This window comes from Thermobia domestica, chromosome 13 (assembly GCF_964235325.1).
Source record: "Thermobia domestica chromosome 13, izTheDome1.hap1.1, whole genome shotgun sequence".
Taxonomy (NCBI): Eukaryota; Metazoa; Arthropoda; class Insecta; order Zygentoma; family Lepismatidae; genus Thermobia; species Thermobia domestica.
Window position 1 is genome coordinate 70,054,860 of NC_137466.1, and position 16,443 is coordinate 70,071,302.

General features: G+C 36.5%; 1 protein-coding gene and 1 pseudogene across 1 annotated transcript in view; one reads left to right on the forward strand and one right to left on the reverse strand.

Annotated features, from left to right (window-relative positions):
* Window positions 1–16,443, forward strand: part of LOC145669212 (uncharacterized) — a 213,228-nt gene that overhangs the window by 19,402 nt on the left and 177,383 nt on the right. The gene's annotated exons all lie outside the window — the stretch shown is intronic.
* LOC145668219 (tubulin beta-4 chain pseudogene) lies at window positions 8,600–10,188 on the reverse strand (annotated as a pseudogene).

A 16,443-nucleotide genomic window follows, 5' to 3' on the forward strand; every position in this document is an offset into this window, starting at 1 on the left:
ACACCTTCGGATAGACAATTGAGGGGGGTGCGTCATGGATATGAGGGGGGTAGGCACCACTGGTTAATGAAATATTTCTTTACTATGAATAACATCGCCTTAAATTGTTTTGAGAGAATTACCAAAGAAGAAACTTACTCTCAAGAGTTATACTACCACTTGCGCAGTTCAAGATACAGGGGTTGGACAAAAAATTTAAAACGTTTGCAAAAGTGTGAAACTCATACCTAGTATGGTGTGGGGCCTCCTTTTGAGCCCAAAACAGCTTGGATCCGACGTGGAATGGACGTATACAGCTCCTGAATCGTGGTGTGTGGAATTTTGTACCATTGTTTCTCCAAAACATGTTCAAGTTTCTTAACCCTTGTCCGGGCAAGATATTTTTGTAACGTAGATGGGCAACTGGGGCCTTACCAACTCTATTAGCCTTACCAACTCGATATGTTCATGACTTTAACTTCAACTAAAGATAGAATAATTCAGAATTTTATATCACCGAAATATTTACGGTTATTGAGAAATTCAAAAACAAAAAATATATTAAGCTACTGGGCCTGGAGGCCCCGCTTGCCCGGATAAGGGTTAAGGGATGTTGGTGGAGGGTAATGAGACCAAACACGCCTTTCTAACTCAGACCACAATGGCTCAATGATGTTCAGATCTTTTGATTGTGGGACCCAGGAGAGGTGTGATAGCTCCTGGTCATGCTCCTCAAACCACGATTTTACAGATTTTGCAGCGTGATAGGGTGCCAAATCATCTTGGTAGGTGCCATCATCATCAGGGAACAATATTTAGGCCATGGGTAGAACCTGGTCCCCCCAAATGGCCTCATACGCCTTAGCATTCATCATTCCATGCAGGGCTGCGATAGGACCTGCAGAAAACCACGACATAACTGCCCATACTGTAACAGAACCACCCCCATGCTTTAAAGTTGGGAGCAGACAGTCTGTATCGTAAGCCTGCGACGGTGTTCTCCATACGTAAACACGACCGGTTTTGGAAACAAGGTGAAGGTCGATTCATCGGACCACATTACGTGTTTCCACTGCTCATGAGGCCACGCCTTGTGGTCCTTTCACCACTGGATACGCCTCTTCGCATTTACTGCCGTGACCAGGGGTTTGGCGATAGCAGTCCTGCCATGAATTTCCATTTTATAAAATTCTCGTCGCACTGTTTTCGATGAAACCGGGTTCTGTAGACTGGAATTGAGATCAGACGTAATTTTCATTGCAGTGGTTCTTCTTTTTAGCTGCTACAATCCGTTTTAATGCCCTCCGGCTCCTATCTGACAGGATTGTCTTTCGAACACTGTTGTGCTTTGCAGACGTCGTTTGCCCATGAATTGTGTATGACCTCGTGACGTTGGACACAGTGCCTTTCGAAACTCCCACAATGTTTGCCACTGTTGCCACTGAAGTTCCAACCAGATGGGCACTAAGGATCATGGCTCTTTGGAAGTCTGCCAGGTCGCCCATTTTACTGCTCCATTTTCACACCACGACACTCATAGGTGAACTGGTTACTGCTGACGGAAGAGGAAGGCCTACATGACACATTGAAAACAAAAAACGATCGGCAACCGCAACACGTGTTGTAAACTGACGTGTCCTGTATGAAGTGTTCTTAGATTTTTTGTCAACTCCCTGTACGACGTATTATAATGGGCGTTAATGATATAATTATTTGTAAAATATGAACAAAATTGCCTGAATCAATTTTTTTAAATTCTGATAAAAATCATCCCTAAGAGGTCTTGTGGATTTTGTAATGAGAAGATGTTGGATAAAATAAGATTGGTGTTGTGCGTTATCAAACACAGAAGAGAACTTTACCTAATACCGTACTTCATAAATGTAAGAATATATTGAAGTTTTCTATTCTATTCTATTCTAACCTTCCGGGTGTGTATCATTCTAGTCGCAACTATAAGCCAGGTGGACTTCATCACTAAAATTGTTTCGGTAGTAGAATTAACTTACAGTATCTGGAGTTTTATTATTAATATAGTAAGACAATAATCTTAGCAACTACAAAACAGGGGTTTTGAATACTTTTATTTTGCTAAGGTAAGAATTTATAATGAAATCAATGAATTGAATTTATTAAATAATTTAAATTCAGAAGTTGTTTTTCTTAGCAGTGCATCACAACCGATGTCAACGGACTTTCCAATCAAGTCCGATGCTAAGCTTTAAAAATTAGACCAAGCAACATTTTTAAAATCACTTTAAGGATAGTTTTAGCGCAGCGCCGTAACTTAGATTATTTCTGGGGGAAAGCAAGCATTAATACGCGTATTGGGCCTCCTAGAAATGTTTTTCCAAATTCTTGGGCCCCCTCTTTCCATCTTTTTCTTACTCTTTTTGGGCCCCCTGGAGCATGTGGGCCCTTCCGCACAGCAAGGTCTGTGGGGCCGTTAGTTACTTCCCTGGGATCATTCCCTACATGACAAATTAATTAAGGGGAAAATATTGACAAATCTCAAAGCCATACGAATAAATATTTCTAGGGCACCTAATATATATCGAAATGGATCAACGATTCATTTTTGTTTTACTTTCCTTTTGTGTACTGTTTTGTTTATGTAATGTAGTGAAGCTCTTTGATGCTTCATTAATGATTTCATGTTCCTATCGTATATAGAGTAAGAAAATTTTGTCTTAAAATGGGCCCCCGTCGAACGGCGGGAAGCTTCCCTGGGGGCAGTTGCTCCCTGCTCCTCACAAGTTACGGCCCTGCTTTAGAGACACGTAGGAGGTTCATGTGTCTATATACCACGCCCATTTCTAAAACGTTAAACATATTAAGAGAGTTCGTCATCGACATTTTGATCTACTAAAGCAAATTTTTATCTCTTTAAAAACTTTATTTGCAATTCATTCTTGTACTTATTTTCCTTTCCAATTGACATGCCTTTCTATTATTAAAATTGATACAGTTTGCAGTGCAGCGCTCATCTCTGATGCGTGGGGTCACTGGTTGGATTCCAGCGCTCGCTAATGGACTTGGTAGTGAACAAACATAATGTTCATAGATTGTTTGGGGTTCTTCCGTTTCCTCCCATGTTTGTCATTCCATCATTTTCATTCATCTCATCACCGTCTCCCTCAGTATTGATATGTAATAGCGGGACGTTAAACTAAAAATAGAATACATAGTTTCCTTCCATAAAACCACCATTAGTTAAGCATAGTGACTGTTCCAGAGTTCTACAAGAGGGAAATCATATTGGAAATGGCAGTGAAATCAGCTTTTCCAGTTTTCTCTCTTTCCCTTCAGCTTTCGGGCCTACAGAGAACATTTTTTTAATTTTTTAGGTAATTTTTTTAAAAAAATCCGTGGTGACACATAAATAATACATGAAAAAATGAAACGAATTTTCAATTGGATGCAAAATTATATACATCTATCTAGTATATGCCTTGCATATGTAATTATCAGGATCACACAGTAGTACATCCGTTCGGTAATTCTTGGAGGGATGTGAATTTTTAAATTCTGTTTTTGCAATAGATAGCTAGAGCGATTACCTCAGTCCAGTTTGTTAGCTGATTCAATTCGTTAACATATTAACGGATAATGGATACTTTAACGGGGCTATCTATAGATATTAAGCATTTTTAATTTTTTTTTTTTGCAAGATATAGCTAAGGCAATTACCTGGATCGAGTTAATTGATAAGTGTTAATCCGTTAAGAGTTTAATGGGTCACGGAAACTTTAACGGCAACTATCTAGCCCATACCTCATGCATGTAAGCGAATTTTCGATTTTGTTTGCAAATGGATAGGTAGAGCGATTACCTTGGCCCGAGTTCGTTAATGGAGTCAATCCATTAACAAACTACCAGGTAACGACGACTTTTACGGTGTCTAGATTCAATACGTGTAGGCGAATTTTTTATTTTTTTGGTAATAGATAGCTAGAGTGATTACCTAGGTCGGGTTCGTTAATGGAGTCAATAACTTAACAACTTACCAGATAATGGCAAGCTTAACGGTAGCTATATTAAATACGTGTAAGCGATTTTTTTATTATTTGGGTAATATATAGCTAGAGTGATTACCTCGGAAGAGTTCGTTAATGGAGTCAATCGGTTAACAACTTACCAGGTAACGACGACTTTAACGGTGGCTATATTCAATAGTGTAAGCATTTTTTGGTAATAGATAGCTAGAGTGATTACGTAGGTCGAGTTCGTTAATGGAGTTAATCCATTAACAACTTATCAGGTAACGACGACTTTAACGGTGGCTATATTCAATATGTGTAAGCTAATTTTTTATTTTAGCTAGAGTGATTACCTAGATCGAGTTCGTTAATGGAGTCAATCCGTTAAGAATTTACCAGATAACGGCGAGATTAACGGTGACTATATCGTACACACGTAAGTGAATTTTTTGGCAATAGCTAGAACGATTACCGCGATCGAGTTCGCTAATGGAGTCAATTCGTTAACAGCTTACCAGGTAATGACGACATTAACGGTGAGTATATCCTATACATGTAAGCATTTTTAAAATTTTGGGGGGTAATATATAGCTAGAGCGATTACCTCGCTCGAGTTCGTTATTGAACTAATTCCGTTAATATCGTAATAGGTAACGGTGATTTTAACGGCGGCTATCCATATCCCATACATATATTTCGCTTGATCCTCTCTACTTATTTTACTAGAGTTTATTGAACTTATTCTTAAATAGTTCACTCAGCATAAGGAATTTAAACTATTCAAGAAGTGAAAAACAATTCTTGGTGGCAACATCTCACATCCTATTTCTTCAATTTGAATTTTCAATCGTTTCTGTAAAAGTCATTCGGTTGCTCACATTAATACAGTTTAACAGAGTAATTTGAAATGGACACAAAAATCTAAGTAATGGAGAAAAGTTAACTATTTTCATTTCTCGTAGATTTATACCATTTATCAGTTCATAAAATAAAAACACAATAATATTTTCATGGTGTATTGACATTTAAGTATGCATTCGATTTCCACAATTTCTAAAGGAAACGAGCAATCCATTCGACTATTCATGTTCAGCGCCAAGACGCAGACCTACTCTTTAGCCTACAATCTTAATCACACGTGCTTCTATCGGAAGTCGAACTCTGGTATCCTATGACGAAAGTGTATTTGTTTACCATATAACCACGAGAAAGCTTGAAAATATGCATGAAGTTCTGCAAGTCTAGCTGGAACGGATTTATTGAATGTTTCTCACATTAATCTTATATTATTCGCTTAGCCGCGTAACTCTCAGCCGGTGCCTTGAGCATTCAAAACCGGCGATAATAATCTTATATCATATGACTTGCAATTGACTATTATCTACTTATTGGTATTTTTTACCGGTGGTGACACTCGGTCGAAAAGGCGAAAAAACTTTTTCAGGCCAGTCATCTCGAGTGAGTTTCCTGAGAGGTTTCCGCCATTCACACCGCAGGAATAGTAACTAACATAGTGGTCCCAGGCAGCTCTCTTCCTTCTCCATTCCTTCCTTTCTACACGTATTCTTCGGGTAGGAATCACCGAGGGACATCATTCCTCATATGTCATGGGTTAAAGAGTGAGATCAGAAAATCAAATTGCACCACAATACCAGATTGCAAAGAAAAAAGTAAAAATTAGTGAAATATTTCATATCTGCTACATTGTACTTCCGTCTTAGCGTTAAAGAAGTTTTAATCATATGTGGTCTTGTTAAATTTGGACATCTCTTTTACTGAATATGCGGTTCCTATTGTTTTTGAAGACTTTCCTTAGTTACATCAGTAATTAAGCAAAGTAAATTCTGTCAATATGGTTGATTTAAAAAAAAACTATAAGCATAACACCATATTGTTCCAAAAAGACATCCAAGTCGAGAAATGTAAGAGCATCTTTGTTCTCTTCCTTTCCCTTGGCTTGAAGGAGTATTCTAAAACTACAGGGTGGTCCGGAAGTGGGCGTACCCACCCTTTAGTTTCAACAGTATATTGTTAGTTATAGTAGAATGTCTGTACACAGTTACCTTAAAGTCTTAAGAGTCATAAACATCTATATGATCACCATCCATGTCGTAACACAGCTGAATCCTGCGCCAAGTTCTCACAGATGTTTTGGGAGATACTCCGGAGTCACGAAGGTGAAGGCGTGTTCCACAGCTGCTCGTAATTCCTACGTTGTGTGGTATCGAGTATTTCTTACTTGTTGCTTTATGAAACCCCAGAGAGCATTGTCTGGTGTCGTCAGATCGGGACTTCTTGGAGACCAGGCAAAGGGAGCTGGTGAAGATGCACAACTTCTTCCAATCCAGCAGCCAGGAAACGTCTGATTCAGGTAATTGCGTACGTGAATCGCGAAATGTGCTGGTGCTCCATCCTGCTGTATCATTTTCTCTGATACCATTTTCTTCAACAGTGTCTCTGATACCATTTTCTTCCAGTTGAGGCACCAACAACTCATTAAACATCTCCAGATAAGAATATCCATTAACATTGTCTTCGTAGAAGTAAGGCCCAAAAACGTGTGTTGCACTCATTCCAACCCACACCATTACATGTGGTGGGTTTCTCTCCATCTCTTTGTAAAACCGGAGGTTTTCCTCACACCACATGACAATGTTCCGAGAATGCATACTCCGGTAGATAGCACACTCGTTTGTGAAGAGGACTGCACCAGGGGATCGTGTGGAAGGGAACGCCTTAAGGAGAGTTATGTATGCCTCTTTCCGTCGGCGTTACTGATTTCATTCACATGCATTGGTAGGTAAACCTTCAATTTTAGATCTTCTTTCATATGCCTCATCATAGTGGTTCGAGGAATACCAAGCTCCCAAGACCTTTTACGTGTTGATTTTGAAGGAGACTGATGTTTTCACCTCACGACACGTTTCCCTCCGTTTTATCGGTCAACCGCCTCGAGGAAGGTCTTTCATACTGCCCGTAGCAAATGCACGTTTTTCCCACCCGAACAATGTTGCTTTTCTTGGTGGATTAATACCAAAGCGGTCTGTAAATTTCGCTTTAATATTTTCCATGGTGTCACCTGTGTAACACCTTTCGTGAAGTCAAACCGCAACAACTAATCTTCGTTCAATGCTATATGGACTGTGATCATACATTGTTGATTACTCCACAACTTCACTGCAAATAACTGTTACCAATCAGAAAACAAATGAACATGGATAGCAATGTTGCCAGACAATGACAAGCAATGTTACCAGACAATGTCAAACAACGTTACCAAACAAATATGGGTAAAACCTGAAACCGTCAGAAAACACCAATTAGGGGTACGCCCACTTCTGGACCACGCTGTATATACTTATGTTTTTATCTTCGTAATAAATCGAGCAAAAATATTACATTGCATTTTCTGACACAAAGTCTCAAGAATCCTGGGAAAAATTGACTTGTTACCACACATTGAAAAATCACCACTAATCGAGGTGCCAGGATAATAATTTTTGATGCGATGGAAGAACCCAAAATAGCTAAATGAAAATTTACAGTTGAGACAAGAGAACTAAATCATGGACTGTTTTTAGTATTGGCAATGGATACAGAGTTTCTGTCCCGATGTTGGTATTAAAAAGAAAAAGTGAAATGTAATACATATCAGAGGCTAATACATTTAGGTGTAGTAAAATATAGGATTGATAATTGAAAAAGAAATAGGTTTGTAGTAAAACTATTGTATAGCAGATACAGTTTAGATTTACTGGAAATAAACATGTAAGATCCCGGTACTCGTATTGGAACTCTAAAATTCACTTACATTTAAAGTTTCGTTATTTAGGAGTGCATATATTAAAAGGTATCCCACGTTCTAGGACTAAAGAAAATTATTTGTGAGCTCCGTGTATTATTATGGACTGAAATCAATTCAGGAAGGAAATGTTAGTTACTCTTATCGAAAATTACAGCGAGAAATTGAAAAAAAAACCGGGAAAGTTGTAAAAGTTGATCAAAGCAAATTTGGAAAAAGAAAATATGAAGTTGACCAATTTTAAGTCAGTGGGTACTTGAAGGAGCGGAAAGAAAACCTTGAAAATGTTTTTAGTTGCTGTACATAACAGAAATTCCGACAGTTAAAGTCCTTGGTTACTGAGTGAATTCTTTGTTGGACAAAATTATTAATGACTGCACGAAAAGTTACTCGTACAAAGATGAAGAAAAAGTTTTCTATGAACTTTTAACTATAAATCAAAGCATTTATATTGAATGTCAATTGGATTATAATGTTCCTATTCACTGTTCAAATTTCTGTGATTTGTTACCGTGATCCATCACGTATTCAAATCACTTGAAATTGGAATATTGAATCATGTTTGCCATAAACTATAATTGTTCCGAAAAATGCAATAGTCTTTTACTTTAGTGTACAATTTTTCGATATGAAGCAGAAAATCAGAAACTGTCGATTGCACACATAAATTCCCTGCACACATAGAAGCAAAATAATCCACATTAAGATAAAAAGTTCAAATATGAAGTTTGCTTAAATATAAATCAAAATAAATATTTATGGTAAAAAGTTTAATAATTACCATCGTAAACACTATCTCTTTAATATTTTAGTCATGTTGAAATTACTATACTTAAAATCCAGGTAAATATATTTCTTGCTCCTAAATTACTCAGCAAAAAGTAACGAATACAGATTCCATAGATTTGCCTAATATGATTATAGGCATCACGGTTCTCAACAAGACTTGTCTGCACTTGAGTGATAGTTATTTCAGTTTTTACATTGCACCATCACCTTCCTCTAGTTCACTCTCGTCTTCTGCAGATGCCTCTTGTTTCGAAAGATAATCGGAAACCAAATCATAAAGATCTAATTCGGCTTCTGTAAATTCCATCTCATCCATTCCCTCTCCTGTATACCAGTGAAGAAAAGCTTTTCTTCTGAACATTGCTGTAAACTGATCTGCCAATCTTTTAAAACATTCTGTTATTGCTGTACTATTAGCAACAAGTGTGCCTGTAATTTGCAGACCTCGAGGAGGAATATCACAAATTGCACTTTTCATGTTATTTGGAATCCATTCCACAAAATAGCTGCTATTTTTTGTTTTAATATTCAACAATTGTTCTTCAACTTCATTAGTTGATAATCTTCCCCGGAAGTACACTGCAGCCGTTAAATACTTCCCACCATGTGGATCACAGGCAACCATCACATTTTTAGCATCAAACAGTTGTTGGGTAACTTGAGGTACAGTAAGAATACTGTAAGGTTGACTTCCACGTGACATAAGTGGTGCAAAGGCAGCCATCAAGAAGTGTAAACGCGGATGTGGAATTAAATTAACAGCCAGCTTCCTCAAATCACAATTTAGTTGTCCTGGAAATCTTAAACATGTTGTAATACCAGATAAAACTGCTGAAATTAAATGATTCAAATCGGCATAAGTTGGCGTTACCAATTTTATTGTTTTGAAGCATATATCGTACAATGCTTCATTATCTAAACAGAATGCAAAATCTACGTTACTTGTTAAGTGATGAAGTGCAAGAACGCTATTTAGTGGTTCTACCACGGTATCAGACACTTTAGAGGATGGAAGAATACAAAAATTCGATTTTACTCGATCTGGATATTCTTCACAAATCTTATTCAGTACAAGAGTTCCCAAACCGGAACCAGTACCACCACCAAGCGAATGACTTAACTGGAATCCTTGGAGACAGTCACAACATTCTGTTTCTTTTCTGATAACATCAAAAATCTGATCAATGATCTCTGGTCCTTCCGTGTAATGACCTTTAGCCCAATTATTTCCAGCTCCAGATTGACCACAAACAAAATTATCAGGACGAAAGAGCTCCCCGCAATATCCTGACTTAATATTATCCATGGTTCCGGGTTCCAGATCAATAAGAACCGCTCGGGGCACATGTCTTCCACTTGAGGCTTCATTGTAGTATACATTAATCCTTTCCAACTGTAAGTTACATTCGCCATGATAAGTACCTATAGAATCTAACCCATGCTCGTTAGAGATAACTTCCCAGAACTTCCCTCCTATTTGATTTCCACATTGACCAACTTGCAAATGAACTATTTCTCTCATTTTTAAATTAATGAATGTCTTGAACTACTTACGAGTTTTGATAACTTACTTTCCTAAAACGTTAAAACCACTTTTGCCTCATTGTAAATATTATTTCGCGTGTCTATATCTTTTCTTTTTCCTCCGTAATTTCACTGAAGGTTTATATTTATGGGTGACGACCTACGTCCCAGTCACCTATATCACTGAGTAATGTTTAATAATTATTTTGTGTGATAGTAAATTTAATGAAAATTATGAGTGATGATGAAAGGTGGCGGATGAATCTGTTCTAAAATATACCAACTATTAGGAGAAAATTTATAGCCTTCTGTTTATATTTAGAACATGTATGATACTACGTTAATTTGTTGAAATATTTTTAACTCAAAGATTCTTTCTTGGCAAGGAATGTTTGCTTTCTTCCGAGCTGTAAAATTATGTTAACAACTTGGAAAGTGGATTTAGTAGACTTTTTAGACATGTGACTTTTTTGTTGCAGTTATAGCAGTTAATGATTATAGACAACATAATCATGATGCAATAAATAAATAAGAACTTCCATTAAAATACGGAATTCATATTTGCATTTAAAAATAAATGTAAAACATTGTTACAAAATGACTCCTTATAGATATTTCTTCAAACATTTTTCAACATTTGGAGATATCATAGAGAGAGAGAAATACGTACAGTGTGACTTTTCTGCGAAAAAATATTAGTTCATGTCATAGATGTGTCTACAAATGACGTCTGCCTTTATCTAAAATAGATAGTGTGAAACAATACGTAACTATATCTTTGTATATACAATATTGGAAAGAACGGATATCTATATAGTAATGGAAGAAGTATATCTGAAAACTGATTAATCAAGTTGTTAACTTGAACTATTTACGTGCAATGCCGAGATTTTTCTCTCCTTAAACCTCTACAAAAGCTTTGACTTCACTATTACTCCATTAACATGCCATGATATATTTCTTATTTAGTTGAAATAAAATGAGAAAAGACGAAAAGGTAAAGAAACTATCTAAACAGGAGAATTTGCTTAAAGACAACTTCAAACACACGCAACTTGTTGCTATTTATTTATCGATCTAGTAATATTGTCGTGTTATTGGCCCACTCCGGCCACTCGGTTATGTTTGGTCGAGAAACGTCAAGAGACCTAATCCGTAGGCGGGATTAGTGCCTTTAATTTTGGCATGGGGACATTGGTGCACCTCTTAAGTTTTGGGAGACGTGCATAGGACAACCCTTCTTAAATTTTGGAAATTTCCAAAACTAAAAATTTGATATGACAGTACTAGACTGAGGTATGTACCTATGTAAGTTTGGTTGTTCTATCTCGTTCCTTTTCATAGGTAAACAGTTGCACAAAATGTAAATTTTGAGATTTTTGATCTAACTTACCCTCTTTGATGAGGTTTTATAACGTTGAGCACAGGACGTCTTTCTCTTTCATAGGACTGGGTATATTGATTCGCCCTTCTCAAAATGTTGACCTACCCCTTACATTTCATCATCATCATAAGTATTCTGTCATTATTGGCAGGTCATTTGCCGCAACAGAAAAACTGCCATGCTCCACAGTCTTCCACTAACCTCTTCGTATTCACGTACGATTTTTCTGTTTTGATACTAGTATTGTCCATTAATTTTAGCCTCCTTCACAAGGATGTTATAAATAGAGGATCTGCTCATATGTATCTTCATCCTATTAAATTGGTGAAGCCAAACAGCAACCGAGCATCGGCACGTCTGATTGGCTACTCTCGTTTCTGCTATCGTCTGATTGGCTACTTTCGTTTCCGCCATGATTGTTGGATCAAAACATTGCGATCTTATTGGGCGGAGTGGGCAGAGTAGGGGTGGCAAAACTGTTGAGTTGAGTTGAGTTGATTTTGAGTTTATCGTCCCGTTCAGCAGCGAGGCTATATGAGACGTGGACCTACTGATTAACGTGGAATCCGAACCACATGAGCACATGGCAAAACTGTGACGTATGGCTTCAAGATTTTGTTGTAAGGGCAGATCCTCTATTTTATAAGATCCTTGCTCCTTCATCCCTTATCTGTCTTTTCTACCACCATACATTCTGGAAGTCCCTTATGATACAGTTTCTTCCTTACATTTGCAAATTGTAAAAAATCAAGATTTGCTAAATGTTTCTAGAATTCGAATACATAACACTGTAAATGTAAGTGGTTCTGCTTATCCCCTTTTATGGATGAAACGTTACCAAAATATTTGTATTACCATGTGCTTAGCTTACGCGCGTTTGGCTTAGGGACCTAGGTTCGATTTCCAGCGGGAGCTTATGTATTTAAGACCCCACGTTAAGTTGTAGGTCCATGTCTCGTATAGCTTCGCTGCTGAAATAGACTCTAAACCCAAAATGAAGTCAAATCAGCCATGTGATTACCATGTGATCGGATATTGACCCAATTTATCTTCTTTGATGAGCTCTTAACATGTTACGGTATATGGTTCAGTACAGGCAGAGCTGGATTAACCCATCAGGAAGTCGTGGGCTAAAATAAATATGTGGCCCCTACTGACTTCACCTAATACATTTCTGTGACAGTACAGTAGGAAGGTTAAGGGAATATGTTTTATATTTATAGTCATATTTTATTTTACGATGATCGTATCTTCATGATTCTTTTTAGATAGGCAATTGAGATTTTGATCAGAATGTAGGCCCCTGTCTACGTGGAGGCCCGGAGCTATAGTTTCCCTAAGACTCCCCTTAATCCAGCCCTGAGTACAGGGGTTTAATCACTTTTATAGGTCATGAGTACATTAATGCTCCCTTCTCAAAATTTGGGAGGAGTGTGTTGGTCCAATCCTGAAAATTATAAGTTGTCAAAAAATAAAATTTTGTAAATGTTTTCTAAGACTCGAACATATAACTCTGTAAAATTGGGTGGTCCTGTTTATCCCCTGCTGTGGGTAAAAATTGCCGAATTATTTAAATTGCTATGTGTTCACCACATGGTAGGTTATTGACCTGATTTACCTTCCTTGATGGGGCTTTATGACGTTATATTATTGAGTACAGGGGTCTATTATTATTTTTCAAACTGGGACATGGATACATTGATGCTCCCATCTTAAATTTTGGGAGAAATGTGCTGAGCCACCACTTAAATTTGTGAATTGTCAAAAAATAAAATTAAAAAAAATGTTTTTTAGGAATCGAGTAAATCACTTTGAGTAGTCCTGCTTATTGTCTTCTATGGGTAAAATTATACCTAGGTAAATTGCCATGCATCTACTACGTGTTCGGTTATTGACCTGTTTATCTTCTTTTATGAGGTTTCAGTACAACATATGGTTATATATATTTGAGTACTGAGCTATATTCTTTTTTTAAAGGACATAAGTATATTGATACAGTTCTCTTAAATTTTGAGATTGGTGTGTCGGTTCACTACTTCAATTTAGGAATTATTAAAAATTGAATTTGATGAATGTCGTCTGGAACTCGAATATGTAACTTTGTAAATTTGGGTGTTCATCTTGTATCATTCTCTGATTAAAAGTACCAAAAACTATACATACAGTAAGTAACACTTTATATTTTGGGAGGGGCTATGTCCTTCATAAACAAGACATTCCTCTACCTTCGTATTCAAGAAGCCATCCTCTTACATATACATTTAAATAATTAAAAAATACAACCTAAAATTGGATTTATTGCATGCTTTAATCGTATATCTGAAATAAAAATTTACAGAATATGCTGAACATATGCTTTAACCTTTGAAATATGCATTTATATGCACTATACAACTTCAAATTCGAGCTGTATTATTGTTGTTAGAAACCACTACCAAGCTTAACAGATATGCATAGAAGCAAACAAAATATGCATTTGCATAAAAATCCATTGTCTTATAATAACAGGCAGAAAAAGGTAATTTCATTTTTTAATGGTCGAGCAGGCTCTGCTAAATAATTGGACACGAGTTGCACCTAATTATTTTCTTCTTTTTTTACGGTTTGCAGAAGAATCCACATGTCCATTTCACGGTACTGTCTCTCTATTCATTCATCTGTCCATTTCACGATACTGTCTCTCTGTTTATCAATCTATCCATTTCACGGTACTGTCTCTCTGTTCATCCATCTGTCCATTTCACAGTACTGTCTCTCTGTTCATCCATCTATCCATTTCACGGTACTGTCTCTCTATTTATCCATCTGTCCATTTCACGATACTGTCTCTGTTTATCAATCTATCCATTTCACGGTACTGTCTCTCTGTTCATCCATCTATCCATTTCACGGTACTGTCTGTCTGTTCATCCATCTATCCATTTCAAGGTACTGTCTCTCTGTTTATCCATCTGTCCATTTCACAGTACTGTCTCTCTGTATATCCATCTGTCCATTTCACGGTAACTTGCGTAAAACTATCATACATAGTGTGTTTTCTTCAATATTTAAGAAATAATCTTGTTATTTAGGGTTGAAATCGATCAAAAATAAAGAGACAAAAGATATAAAATCAACTTTGCCTGGAATTAAAATCGGTTTTGAAAAGAGTGTAAAATGTAAATTCAAGAAAAGGAATCTTTAACTAGGTCTATACGTAATGTGTGGAAGTATATAAGTTTCTTCACGCTGCTGCTCATTCAACGGTAACAAGGGGCCATACATTGATAAATTTTTAATTAAGGGTTTTCAATTAATTTGAGAACACAAAAGCCAATCGAATTATTTTAAAACATATCCGTCCATGGAGTCCGAAAACTAGACCTTAAAGTTAGAATATACTGTAAGAAAGTTGAAATATCCACTATTATCCACTTTGAGGTAATTTTGAACAAGACATCATGGAATGATGTGGTTAAAAGCAGTTCATTGGATTTAACATTCTCAAATTTGAATAAAAAGCTCAATCGCTCAATTAGAAGGTTATCCAAGTATGGACATTTTTACTACTGTTGTGAGTGATAGCTTTCCGTTTAATCGTATGAGAAATATGTTTAAAACTGAACCCCGTAAATCTTAACAGATTTTTTTAGACATCCCAATAGAGTTACTTTCTTGGTACTTAAATCCGAAATGAGAGATGAATTCACCGTAACTAAGAAAATGTTTCAGTGATGGTACACGTTTTCGTTGGGGTTTACAAAGTATTATTACTAATTAAAATCAAAATCGATTAAGGACGGGGTAACGAAATTACCCATTTCGCTTTTACATTACATACTACTACTACTTCAGTTTACAAAAGAGTGTACAGGCCCATAACCAGAACTCTAACACAGTGGAAGGGAGCGAGGTAATTTCTTTCAGAGGAAAACTTTAGTTCAGCTCACGTTCATAATTTCTTTGTACATAAATACTATTATTATGAACTACGATTTTCTTTATTGAGCTATTCAAAAACAAAAACATTTGAAATGCATTGAACAATTAGCACAGTTTAATGTGCTTTTAACAGCTTCTTAAAATTGAAAATTGATTATAGAGTGGATACGTGCTTCTATCAAGCGGATATAAAACATGCCTGCCTGCAGAAGACAAAGCTATCTGGAACTATTCATGAACTGTCATCTCTCGTGCTCTGAGTTAAATTTATGGATCAAAAACGTTTGAAGCTGCGAGACAGTTGTAATGACGCAAGATTGTATAGGAAGTTCATCTCCAATGTTTCTTTTTCAGTAATAAGGTGAGCAAACACTGTTAAATGAAGTTGTAATTTCTCAATTGTAATGGAGATGTAAAAAAGATAAATGAAGTTGTAAGTTCTTCATTGTAATGGAGGTGTAAATAAGATAAACATACTAATGTGTTTTCAACAAGAATGCTACTTCTAGTGAAGGAAGAAGCAAAAGATACCAAACAACAACATAAAAAATATGCTGTTAAATTTAAGTTAATTGCGTATAGCACTCACTATAGACGAAAATAATATCTCGTTTGAAAGGTAAGTAAGTAAGCTTTCCGACGGTGTGAAGGTTATTACAAGTATGCCTAAAGGAGGGAACTAAGAGAGGGAAAATTATATATATATATATATATATATATATATATATATATATATATATATATATCCTTAACTAAAAAAAAAACTGGGTGGAAACTACACTGGCATGAACAGTAGCCGAAAAAAATCATAATATAATTGTGCACCGGTACAGTGTTTCTTCCAGCCATGTTTTTGGGGGCACTGCCTCCCGAAGCTCTGAGATTGTCCCTCGGAGGATCACCAAAATAATACTCTCGTAGAATAATAAATAGTACCGAGTGAATATTATATGTGTCCCTCCGAATATTAAGTGTGAAATAGGTCATTGTGAGTGGGCAATTGGGGATTTCGGACGCTCTGGTACGGTAAAACGAGATGCTACTGTAATAAATTTTCTATATTA